General features: G+C 37.2%; 1 protein-coding gene across 1 annotated transcript in view; it reads right to left on the reverse strand.

Annotated features, from left to right (window-relative positions):
* Positions 1–10,714, reverse strand: part of LOC127726757 (E3 ubiquitin/ISG15 ligase TRIM25-like) — a 61,405-nt gene extending 50,691 nt beyond the window's left edge. The window contains exon 1 of the mRNA XM_052234213.1: positions 10,654–10,714. The gene's annotated coding sequence lies outside the window, so the exon portion shown is untranslated. The remainder of the gene's footprint in view (positions 1–10,653) is intronic.
* Between the last annotated feature and the right edge of the window lie 1,184 nt (positions 10,715–11,898).

Raw genomic sequence — 11,898 nt, forward strand, 5'->3', positions numbered from 1 at the left:
ACCATACACCGCTTTATTCTCTTTAATGCAATACTACCAGAGGAAGACGGATACATTGCTTCTAAGATGGTCTATAGCACGTATATTCTACACCCGTATGAGTTTGTCAGCAAAGGGTTTTGGGTACAAGGTATGTAACATAGTCCGATTTAACTATTGCCGGCTCGCCAAACTAAGAGATTCTCCACTTTAGCCATGAAACAAGAAGTAGAAGAATATATTGCTTCTAAAATGAGTCTTAGCACTTATGCCATTGACCCAAACGAGCGTGTCACTATTGGGTGAAATCTGGGAGTAACTGGTATGTAGCATAGTCTGACTTAATTATTGCCGCCTAGAATAACTAAGAGATTCACCACGTTGGCCATGGTTCCAGAGGTAGAGGTAGATATTGCGTCTGAAATGGATCATTTCACTTATGTGTTAGACTCGTACGTTTTCGTCAGTAAGGGATAAAAAGGGGGCACCTGGTATGTTACATAGTCCAATTTAACTATTACCGGCTAGCCAAACTAAAGGATTGTTCATGTTGACCATGAAACGAGAGATAGGAGTTTGCATTGCCTCTAAAAATGGCCTATAGCACTAATGGCCTAAACCCGTATACATTTTAACATAGAGTTAGGGGGCATGGTATGTCTCATTGTCCAACTTAAATATTGCCAGCTGATCATACTAAGAGAAGAAGACAATACTAGTACCTCAAAAATGGTTCATAGGTTTTATGCCTAGCCTCGTGCGAGTTTGTCAGCATGTGGGAGGTCCTGGTTAGGAATATGACAATTGTTTTCCATTCATTTGATGTGTTTGAGCTTTTGATTTTGCCTTTTGATAAGAGACTTTCCGATTTGAATTTTCCTAAGAGTTCGTTTTTTTTGTTATATTACTTTTTATCTTAGTATGTCATAAAGTCCGACTTAACTATTGCCGGCTACTCAAACTAGATTATCCACGGTGAACATGGTACCAGAAGAAGAAGTAGATATTGCCTCTAAAATGGATCATGCCACTTATGCCCTAGACCTTTACGAGCTTGTCAGTACCAGGTTTGGGAGGGGTGGGGGAACTTGGTATGTCACATAGTCCGACTTAACTATTGCCGGATGGCCAAATTGAAAGATTCTCCACGTTAGTCATGGTCCCATATAAAAGCAGTATTCTATTCTCTTTAATCCAATACTACAAGAGGAAGAGGGACACATTGCCTTTCAGATGGTACAATGCACTTATGTCCTACACCAGTATGAGTTTGTCAGCATAGGGTTTGGGAACCTGGCATGTCACAAATTCCGACTTAACTATTGCCGGCTGGCCATACTTAGAGATTCCCTACGTTGGCCATGATGCAGGAGGTTGAAGGTGATATTGCCTCTAAAATGGTCCTTAGCACTTATGCCTTTGACCCATACGGGTGTAAGGTAGGGGTACATGGTCATATAGTCTGACTTTACTATTGCCACCTGGCCAAACTAAGAGATTATCCACGTTGACCATGGTTCCAGAGGCAGAGGTAGAGATTGCCTCTAGACCCGTACGTTTTTTCAGCATAAGGCGATGTAGTCGGGGTACCAAGTATATAACATAGTCCGACTTAATTATTGCCGGCTTGTCAAACTAAGAGATTCTCTACTGTGGCCATGATACAAGAGGTAGAAGAGACTTCCTCTAAAATTGCCTTCAGCACTTTTGCCCTTGACCCATACGAACTTGTTTTTGATTATATACTTATGACGTGGATCTGTACTTATACATCCCGCATTGTGCTATGGTCAATATTGAGTTCTTTTCTTTCATTTTTGCTTATGTATTTTGTCTATATGCCATTTCCTGTTTCTTTGTTGAAACAGTTAATTGTTTTCATAGTGATTAAGATTATATTACAATGTTGACTGCTATACCCCGATTTTTGACGTTTTTACCTATTATGTCTGTTTGTTTTCCTCACACATTGTTGTCAATATATAATGGAATTGTATGCAACTGTCATAAAATTGAGAGGTTTAGCTAGCTATAAAACAAGGTTTAATCCATCATTTTCTACATAAGGAAATGCTTGTACCAAGTTAGGAATATGACAGTTGTCTTCCGTTCGTTAGATGTGTTTGAGCTTTTTATTTTGCCATTTTGTAAAGGACTTTCCGTTTTGAATTTCCTTCGGAGTTCGGTATTTTTGTTATTTTACTTTTTTGTCACTATTGGGTGAAAGGTGGGGGTACCTGGTTTGTCACATAGTCTGACTTTACTATTGCCGCCTGGCCATGCTTAGATTCTCCACGTTGATCATGATACCAAAGGTAAAGGTAGATATTGCCTCTTAAATGGCTCACTCATGCCTTAGACCCGTACGATGTATCACCATATGTTGAAAAGGGGGGACACTGGTATGTCACAGAGTACACTGTAACTATTACCGACTGGCCAAATTAAGAGATGGTTCACGTTAACCATGATACTAGAGGTAGCCTCTTAAATGGCTCACTCATGCCTTAGACCCGTACGATGTATCACCATATGTTGAAAAGGGGGGACACTGGTATGTCACAGAGTACACTGTAACTATTACCGACTGGCCAAATTAAGAGATGGTTCACGTTAACCATGATACTAGAGGTAGAATGATATACTGCCCAAAAAAGGGCCATTAGCACTGATGCTCTAGACCAGTACGAGTTTTCAGTATAGGATTGGGGTACTTGGTTTGTCTCATTGTTAACCTTTACTATTGTCGGCTGGCCAAACTAAGAGATTCTACACGTTGGCCACAATACAAGATGTAAAATAAAATTGACCATAAAATGGCCCTTAGCATTTATGCCCTTGAATCATACGAGCTTTTTCTATTGGGTGAAGGGTGGGGTACCTGCAGGTTTGTCACATAGTTTGACTTAACTTTTGCCGCCTGGCCAAACTTATAGATTCTCCACGTTGACCATGGTACCAGAGGTAGTAGTAGAGATTGCCTCTAAAATGGCTCATATCACTGATGCTCTATACCAGTACACGTTGCAAGCATACAATGAACAAAAGGGGGTACCTGATATAAATTACATAGTCCAATTTAATTATTATCGGCTGGCCAAACTAAGAGATTATTAACGTTAACCATGATACCAGGGGTAAAAGTATACATTGTCTCTAAAATGGCTCACAGCACTGATGCTCTAGACCCGTACGAGCTTTAAGCATAGGGTTGGGGGTACCTGGTTTGTCACATAGTCCGGCTATTTTTTAGGGGAGGGTTGAGCGCTCATAAACATGTTTATATACATTGCCTCTAAAATGGCTCACAACACTGATGCTCTAGACCCGTATGAGCTTATGCATAGGGTTGGGGTTACCTGGTTTGTCACATAGTGCGGTTATTGCCGGCTGATCAAACTAAGAGATTCATCACGTTGGAAATGATACCAGCGGTAGTAGAAGCCAATGTCTCTGAAATGACCCATATGACTTATGCCTAGACCCGCACGAGTTTTTTTTTAGCTTGTAGGGATCCTGGTATCCCAGTATGTCACATAGTTCGACTTAAGTATTGCCGGCTGGCCAAACTAAGAGATACGTCACGTTGGCCATGATACAAGAAGCAGAATAAGACATTGCGTTTAAAATGGCCAATAGTGTTTATGGCTAGACCCGTACGAAATTTTCAGCTTGTGGGGGGAGAGGGGTCCTGGTATCCTTGTATCCTCACATTATCATACCTCCTATACATTTCTAGGAATATGATTGGTTAAAAGCACCCGCATGGAGACCATATTGGGTTAGTAGGCGGAGCTTATTTCAATACACGATTAGTAGTGGTGTTACGTCCCTTTATAAAAACAACACGGTGTTGAGGAAAAATCTAAAAGGTTTCAACAGACGAAGAAATTGACGATGAACGATTGAAATAAATTCATAAAACACATGTAAAGGTGACAAGGTTATTAACGACAGGTGAGATATGAGGGGTCGTCTCAAAAATAAAATTGAAAAAATATTATTGATCGCATATGATTATTTTGATTGCCAATGAAACAGCTACCCAACACGACGTGTATAAAAGCAATTGTTGTGTACCGTACCTTATTTTGTTTATTAAGTATTTGCTTATCAAAATTAAACTCAAGTTATTTGTGAATTGACTATGAAGAAAAGGAAGGACTTCAAGGTTCACTTCTTTTAGAAGTCGAGTTGGAAAATGAAAATAATAACTGAATAAATAAACCTGTATTTTTGTACTATATAGATGTTTAATTAATTAATGTGGTATGTCTGTTGAATAGGTCGGTACATGTTTCTACAATGTCTGTTAATTATGTCTTCGGATACCTCAATGTACTCATGACTAGTACTTTATTTCTTTTTGAATCACTAAACTTGAAATCGATATTCAGCATCAATGCAATTTAAATTTCGACTCTTTCTCTTTAAATCATTCGGCTTACTGTGCCGTCCCTGGACCTGCTTGCTACCCGGCAACTAGATCCCGTAGCTGACAAGAGAGATGAGTTAGCTGATGAATTGCCTCGTCCTAATGTTGAACGACAAAAACAAACTAAAAGAAAAATAGCGCCCAAAAATGAACCTCATTCGCAAGAATCAGCTGGAGTACAATAAATTCATAACAAAATAGATACCAAGATTTTTAAAGGCCCTTTGTGTCTCTTCTGATTAAGATTCAGATTCAGGTTCAAATCGTAAGCTTTTTTTTTTTGTTGTCTTGCTATTTTTATGACTTCCGCAGTAGGAAAAAATCACAATATGCAACTTTTAAAACAGACATTTTGAGTTACCGCATGGTCTGCATTTTGATTTCCCCAACCCCCAAAAATGAAATGAAAAGGAAACAAAGTTACCATCTTTGATCGAATAAAAAGGAAATGAATATGAGAGCGAAGCATAACGTCAAAATATTAAATTGTAAAATAAAAATTCTATTGTGACAAAAACTTACCAATTGCAATGACCAACTTATTCAGGAATTGTTTCAGGCGCATAAAACATGTGGCGGGGTTTTACTAGTATGATTGGATCTAAACCCTCCCCTATGTATGGTTAGAGATGAAATTTAAAAACCATTATGCATGAAAAAAATAGAAGTAAAAAAGGGTAAAAAACCAAAGCTATATCCTGAAAAGGGCAAGGGTAAGCATTTTTCGCAAGACACACGAAGGTCATTTTTCGGGATCAGGAAAAGGAATCTACGACAAAGGGACAAGGAATGTTGTCTTTCGGGACGCGGACAACCCTATAACAGTCAATCAGTTCGGCACTGTCCAAAAAGACACTGCAATGACCACAAGCTCTGTTGAGATATAATTACCATACGCATCACTGAAGAGACATTAATTGTCAAAATGAGCATGTGGCGCAGAAACAAAATTATGCCGTTTTTGTTTCCAGTTCATTAAGGAAACACCTCAACTGTAACATGTTATCTTAAAGCGGAGTAGTCCTTCGTAAATAAATCGATGTGGCCTGTTCCTATGTCCTTTAAACTAGTAGGTTTTTACCCTCCCAAAAATTGAATATGTACAACAAGTGACGTAAAGATAGGTTGAGAAACACAAACTCTAGCGGACGGACAGTCCTGTTACAATATAAAAATAAGGAGATCTGGTATGATTGCCAATGAGACAATTATAGGCAACCGTACTGCCTCCAACAATGAGAAAAACCCATACCGTTTAGTCGGCTATAAAAGGGCCCGACATGAAAAATATGAAACAATTCAATTGAGAAACTAACAGCCTAATTTATAACAAAACAATTTACGAAAAACAAATCTGACAGACATGAACCAACGACAACCACTGAATTACAGTCTCTAAAATGGCTCACAGCACTGATGCTCTAGACCCGTACGAGCTTTAAGCATAGGGTTGGGGGTACCTGGTTTGTCACATAGTCCGGCTATTTTTTAGGGGAGGGTTGAGCGCTCATAAACATGTTTATATACATTGCCTCTAAAATGGCTCACAACACTGATGCTCTAGACCCGTACGAGCTTTAATCATAGGGTTGGGGGTACCTGGTTTGTCACATAGTCCGGCTATTGCCGGCTGATCAAACTAAGAGATTCATCACATTGGCAATGATACCAGCGGTACAAGAAGACAATGCCTTTAAAATGACCCACTTGACTTATGCCTAGACCCGTACGAGTTTTTTTTAGCTTGTAGGGATCCTGGTATCCCAGTATGTCACATAGTTCCACTTAAGTATTGCCGGCTGGCCAAACTAAGAGATACGTCACGTTGGCCATGATACAAGAGGCAGAAGAAGACATTGCGTTAAAAATGGCCCATAGTATTATTGGCTAGACCCGTACGAGATTTTCAGCTTGTGAGGGGGGGGGGTCCTGGTATCCTTGTATCCTGACATTATCTTACCTCCTATACATTTCTAGGAATATGATTGGTTAAAAGCAACCGCATGGAGACCGTGTATATTCCATATTGGGTTAGTAGGCGGAGCTTATTTCAATACACGATTAGTAGTGGTGTTACGTCCCTTTATAAAAACAACACGGTGTTGAGGAAAAATCTAAAAGGTTTCAACAGACGAAAAAATTGACGATGAACGATTGAAATAAATTCATAAAACACATTTAAAGCTGACAAGTTGTTATTTTTAGCATTTGCTTTTGTATAGACCAATGGAAGAAGGTTCTTAATACTAAGGTATTGAAGACTTGATCACTTTGACATATATGGGATCAGTAAATTGAATATGGGGATTCACTGACCCCATGTATATCATATTAGGCCACTAGCACACTATGCAACAAATATAATCCGACTTAGTACTAATGCCGGCTGGCAAAACTAAGAGTCGTCACGCTGGCCATGATACAAGAGGTAGAAGATGACGACATTGCATCTAAAATGGCCATAAGCATTTATGCCTAGACCCGTACGAGTTTGTCAGCAGGGTTTTTTTTTTTTTTTTTTTTTGGCGGGAGGGGGTGAGTGTCCTGATGTTCTGATGTCACATTGTCCGACTTAACTATTGCCAGCTAGCCAAACTAAGAGATTATTAACGTTAACCATGATACCAGGAGTAAAAGTATACATTGCCTCTATAATGGCTCACAGCACTGCTGCTCTAGACTCGTACGAGTTTAAAGCATAGGGTTGGGGTACCTGGTTTGTCACATAGTCCGACTATTGCCGCTGATCAAACTAAGAGATGTATCACGTTGGCAATAATTCCAGCGGTAAAAGAAACCAATGCCTCTAAAATGACCCATAGGACTTATGCCTTGACCCGTACGAGATTTTCAGCTTGTCTGGGTCCTGGTATCCTAGTATGTCACGTAGTTCGACTTAAGTATTGCCGGCTGGCCAAACTAAGAGATACGTCACGTTGGCCAAAATACAAGAGTTAGAAGAAAATATTGCCTCTAAAATGGCTCATGGCGTTTATCATGTCTAGACCCGTACGAGATTTTCAGCTTGTCGGGGTCCTGGTATCCTAGTATGTCACGTAGTTCGACTTAAGTATTGCCGGCTGGCCAAACTAAGAGATACGTCACGTTGGCCATAATACAAGAGGTAGAAGAAGACATTGCCTCTAAAATGGCCCATAGCATTTATGTCTAGACCCGTACGAGATTTTCAGCTTGTGTGGGTCCTGCTTTCCTTGTATGTCACATAGTCCGACTTAATTAATGCCGTTTGGCCAAATTAAGAGAGTCGTCACGTTGGCCATGATACAAGAGGTAGAAGAAGATGACATTGCCTCTAAAATGGCCATTATCATTTATGCCTAGACCCGTACGAGTTTGTCAACAGGTTTGTTTTGTTTTGTTTTGTTTTTTTTTTTGGGGGGGGGGGGGGAGGGGGGGGTCCTGATATTCTGATGCACATTGTCCAACTGAACTATTGCCGGCTGTACAAACCTATAGATTATTCATGTTGGTCATGGTACCAGATGTTACCGCTAACTGTCTCATGGTACATATGCCCTAAACCCGTACGACTTTGTCAGCATAGGGTGGGGGTAATTGGTTTTATCTTTAGTCTGAACTGTTAAATATGGTTGAAAAAAATTGTATATAATATGAGAACTGTATAATTCTGAAAGTGATTTAAAACCAGTAAAAAATCACGTCGGCATGTAAGAGAATTCAATAAGAACCATTTTGTAATCTTATATGGAATATGTCTTTACTAAGAAGCATCTGTAGATTGTATTTTTGGTTCAGCTTAATGTTTAAATATAAAAGGCTATTCATTGATGTTTCAATTGGCATTTTTTATAATTTACCGAAAAATATTTGTAAACTATCGGTTCACGTAAGCGTTCCCCTTTTTATAATTGATTAAGTAAACGCAGACCTCGAAGAAGACACCCGTTGAGTTAAGAATTTATTGTTATTTGTAGCAATATCAAATATAATCAGCAAACATTATTTTATCCTTATAATTGATATTTTCTTACAACACTTCATCGAACCCAGGTCATCTCATGAATATTATTGCTGGTTGCCCTAGTAAATAGTAAGCGGCCGACTGTTATCGCCGGTTAGCTTCACAATAGTCATTCATGTTTACCGGTTTCTAAGCAGGCTCATTTTTGGGGGCCGGCAAAGCCGTCGAAAATTGACTTTCGATTTCGTTCACAACAATTCTTTATTTTGGGTAGAATATTCATTTCATCCTGTTTTCGACATGATAGGTTATGTTCAGTTACCACTTCGTCTTGGTTAGCTTATTCATTTCATTACTTATTATCAGTTCTAACTAGTTAAAATTCCCCCAACCGAATTAAAAATAATTATACTAGTCAACAAAAGAAACGATACACAAGTTTGAACTAAAATTTATCATAAAATATAATAAATAGGAAAATCTTTTAAATTATCATATGAAAAACATTCATTTACAAAGCAAATGCATATGATTAAAAGAATATGACCAAATTAGAAAGTTACAAAATACCAAGTTATTGAACACAGGGGTCAAATTTATTTTGCAGAAAAGTCGGCACTTAATTTCGAAGATGATAATTAAGTATTCAAATATCTGCAAAGGCATTCAAAATTTTAAGCAGACCATGTTTAAGTTTAACAGTCTAAAGTTCTAACACCGATTTTTGAATTTTTGGGTGAAAAAACGATTTTTGAAATAACAAAAATTTTAGAATTTTTTTTCGCGTTTTTGCTTTGGTTTTGATGAGAAAAATAACACTCTGTAAAAATTAGACGAATAGGGCAGTTATTTACTTTGGTACAGTGTATTTAATTTGATGATATATGGAAAATACATTGCCTTGTATCGTTTCTTTTGTTGACTAGTATAGTAGTCCCTTCCTTTTTTTTCATCATATTTGTCAATGTTAAAGCTTAATGGGATATATTTATATTTTTTCTGTAACATTTGTATTGAATATCTCAGCTATTCTTGGTTTGCTGTTATTGTATTTTAATCTTTATCTTTGTAAAAATTTCTTACCGTGCAACAATGATGAGTTTTTAACAGCCTTCACTAGCTATACAGCCCTCGCACAGTCGGTTACCCCGTCCCCTTCCACCACCATTGTTGTTCGAAGTTCATGAATAATCATAATGAATCTCATGAAATGGGCATAAAATGAAACTGAAAATAGCTTAATTATATATAATTTCTGCAATTGTTTGTTACATGATCATTAATTGTAAATAGATAAATGCTTGACACCTTATGATACAAGTATTTGTTGTTTTACGCATCAAAGAAGACTTTATATTTCAATTATTCTAAAGTAATAATTTTTAAAGGGAGGTAAATCATATTTTTTAAAGATTTATAACAAAAACTTTATTCCACATTTCCGTGCTTTTTAGGGTTAAATTGTTAAAGAAAAATGCTGCTTCACATTGTGTTTTAAAAAAGAAATTCCTTATTTCTCCACTCTTGTAGTGTTCTATATTTTTTTTGATTTATTTCTCACCCTTTCAACGTGCAGCGCGGTGTGCTAATAAAATATACAAATGTCTTTTAATTCTTGAACAAAAAATGAAAATGTAAAATTCAGTGGAGGATTCAGATAAAGCGTGGTTGGTGTACGACACCCTCCCCTTTAAACGGAAAAATATCTTCTTTTTTTCGGCAGATAAAATCGTTCAACATTTTTTTGCAATCCTCCTATCAGCGATCGATATATGTATATGTTTTCGGCAATTACCCCCCCCCCCCCCCCCTCCCTTTTCCCCTTCAAAAATCCTGGATCCACCCCTTAAATTCATGCATGGTGTCTTCGATTGTTAAATTAAAAAACGTTATATATAGTATAAAAAAAAACATTTGAGTCTTATGCAACTTTTGGGTTTATAGACATATCTGAAAACTGGCTGCTAGCGGAGTGGCTGCTAGCGAGTGGCTGCTAGCTTGAGTCTAGCCGTTACAAAGATAATTGTTAACTAAATAAACAAACAAACAAAATAAAGACAAATAAATCTTTAAAAAATCGAAGAGAACAATAAAAAACAGGTAAAATAGGTAACATTGGTAAATATAGTAAAACATTCAACGTGTTCGAACATATCATGCACATCTCAATGAAGAATTGAAACGAAAGATGATAGAAATAAAAAAAAGGTAACAAACTCAACATTATATTTGCGTATTTGAGTTTGTGAAAAATATAACTGTATTTTACAGACACATAATGATCAAAATAACATACCTGTATGGGTGTTATAAATAGATAATTTCTTTGGAAAAAGGAAGGTAAATGGTCACATGATTTTATATTTTTAAGCCACGTGACACATTTCTTTAAATAAATTGAATAGTGATAATTGTTTCGTCAGAAAGTCACCAGTGCACAACTAAACAAACATACTGTGTAGAATAAAAATATTTGTGCTGACGAAATAAAGATTATAGAATTGTTGACCCAACAGGAACATATAATGACATTGTATATAAATAACATTTAGTTTCAGTGGATCTTCTGTTAGTCGGAACTAAGCTCACGACACTTTGCATACTAACAGACCTCATAATTTATCTAACAGAAGTGTGACTATTCCAACACAATATCAACATAATCCTATGAATCAGACTTTTGAATGTACAAGTATACCAACGATACTCCACCCACAACATAGTCTTCAAGCACAGACAGATAGTGTTCCACCTAATGCTCCAAGACCACAAGCAGACATTACATATCCTGCATATTACAATTCTCAACCTCCGTTTCCATCTCATCCATTTCCTGCCTCAACTGATAGTGAACGTACACATATTACTATCGAAATGTTATTTTCTTCAATAAACATCATGAACCATGCAAAGACTTGAACGGTTTGACTTTGAATTTACTGACCGCTTCTCTAAACTTGACAAAAAATTAGATGAACGTTTCGGAACAATAGACCGAAATTTAGCAGGGATGAGACAAGAAATAGATGAAATTAAGGAGACACAGAAAAATCATGAAGACATTTTAAAAACTGAAGAAAAACATCACCACGAAATTTCTGATAGAATGCGAATAATAGAAAACTATACACAAGATATAGAAATTGAATCAAACAATTTGAGGGATTAAGATTTCTTAAAACTTCAGACATGTCAGAGTCATTCTATGAAGTATAACCTTATTTTTGGCGGAATTCCACAGACCGATGATAATGATCACGAAGTTACAGAAGCTGTCATAAAAAACTTTATAGAAAAAGAACTTGAAATTCCTAGTGTAGATCTTATACAATTTCAAAACGTACACAGACTTAAGAAACGTCGTGACGGAAAGCCGCGCAATATCATCGCTAGATTTACAAATTTCCGTGATCACGAACGTGTACGCAAATCTGTACCTGATAAACTTAAATCAAAACCACAATTCTCAGTGAACCAACAATATCCAACCGAAATTAGCAATCGCCTTAAAGCGTTGATTCCTAAACTTAAAGAACTCCAG

The sequence above is a fragment of the Mytilus californianus genome, unplaced genomic scaffold, assembly GCF_021869535.1.
Source record: "Mytilus californianus isolate M0D057914Y unplaced genomic scaffold, xbMytCali1.0.p SCAF_18, whole genome shotgun sequence".
Lineage (NCBI taxonomy): Eukaryota > Metazoa > Mollusca > Bivalvia > Mytilida > Mytilidae > Mytilus > Mytilus californianus.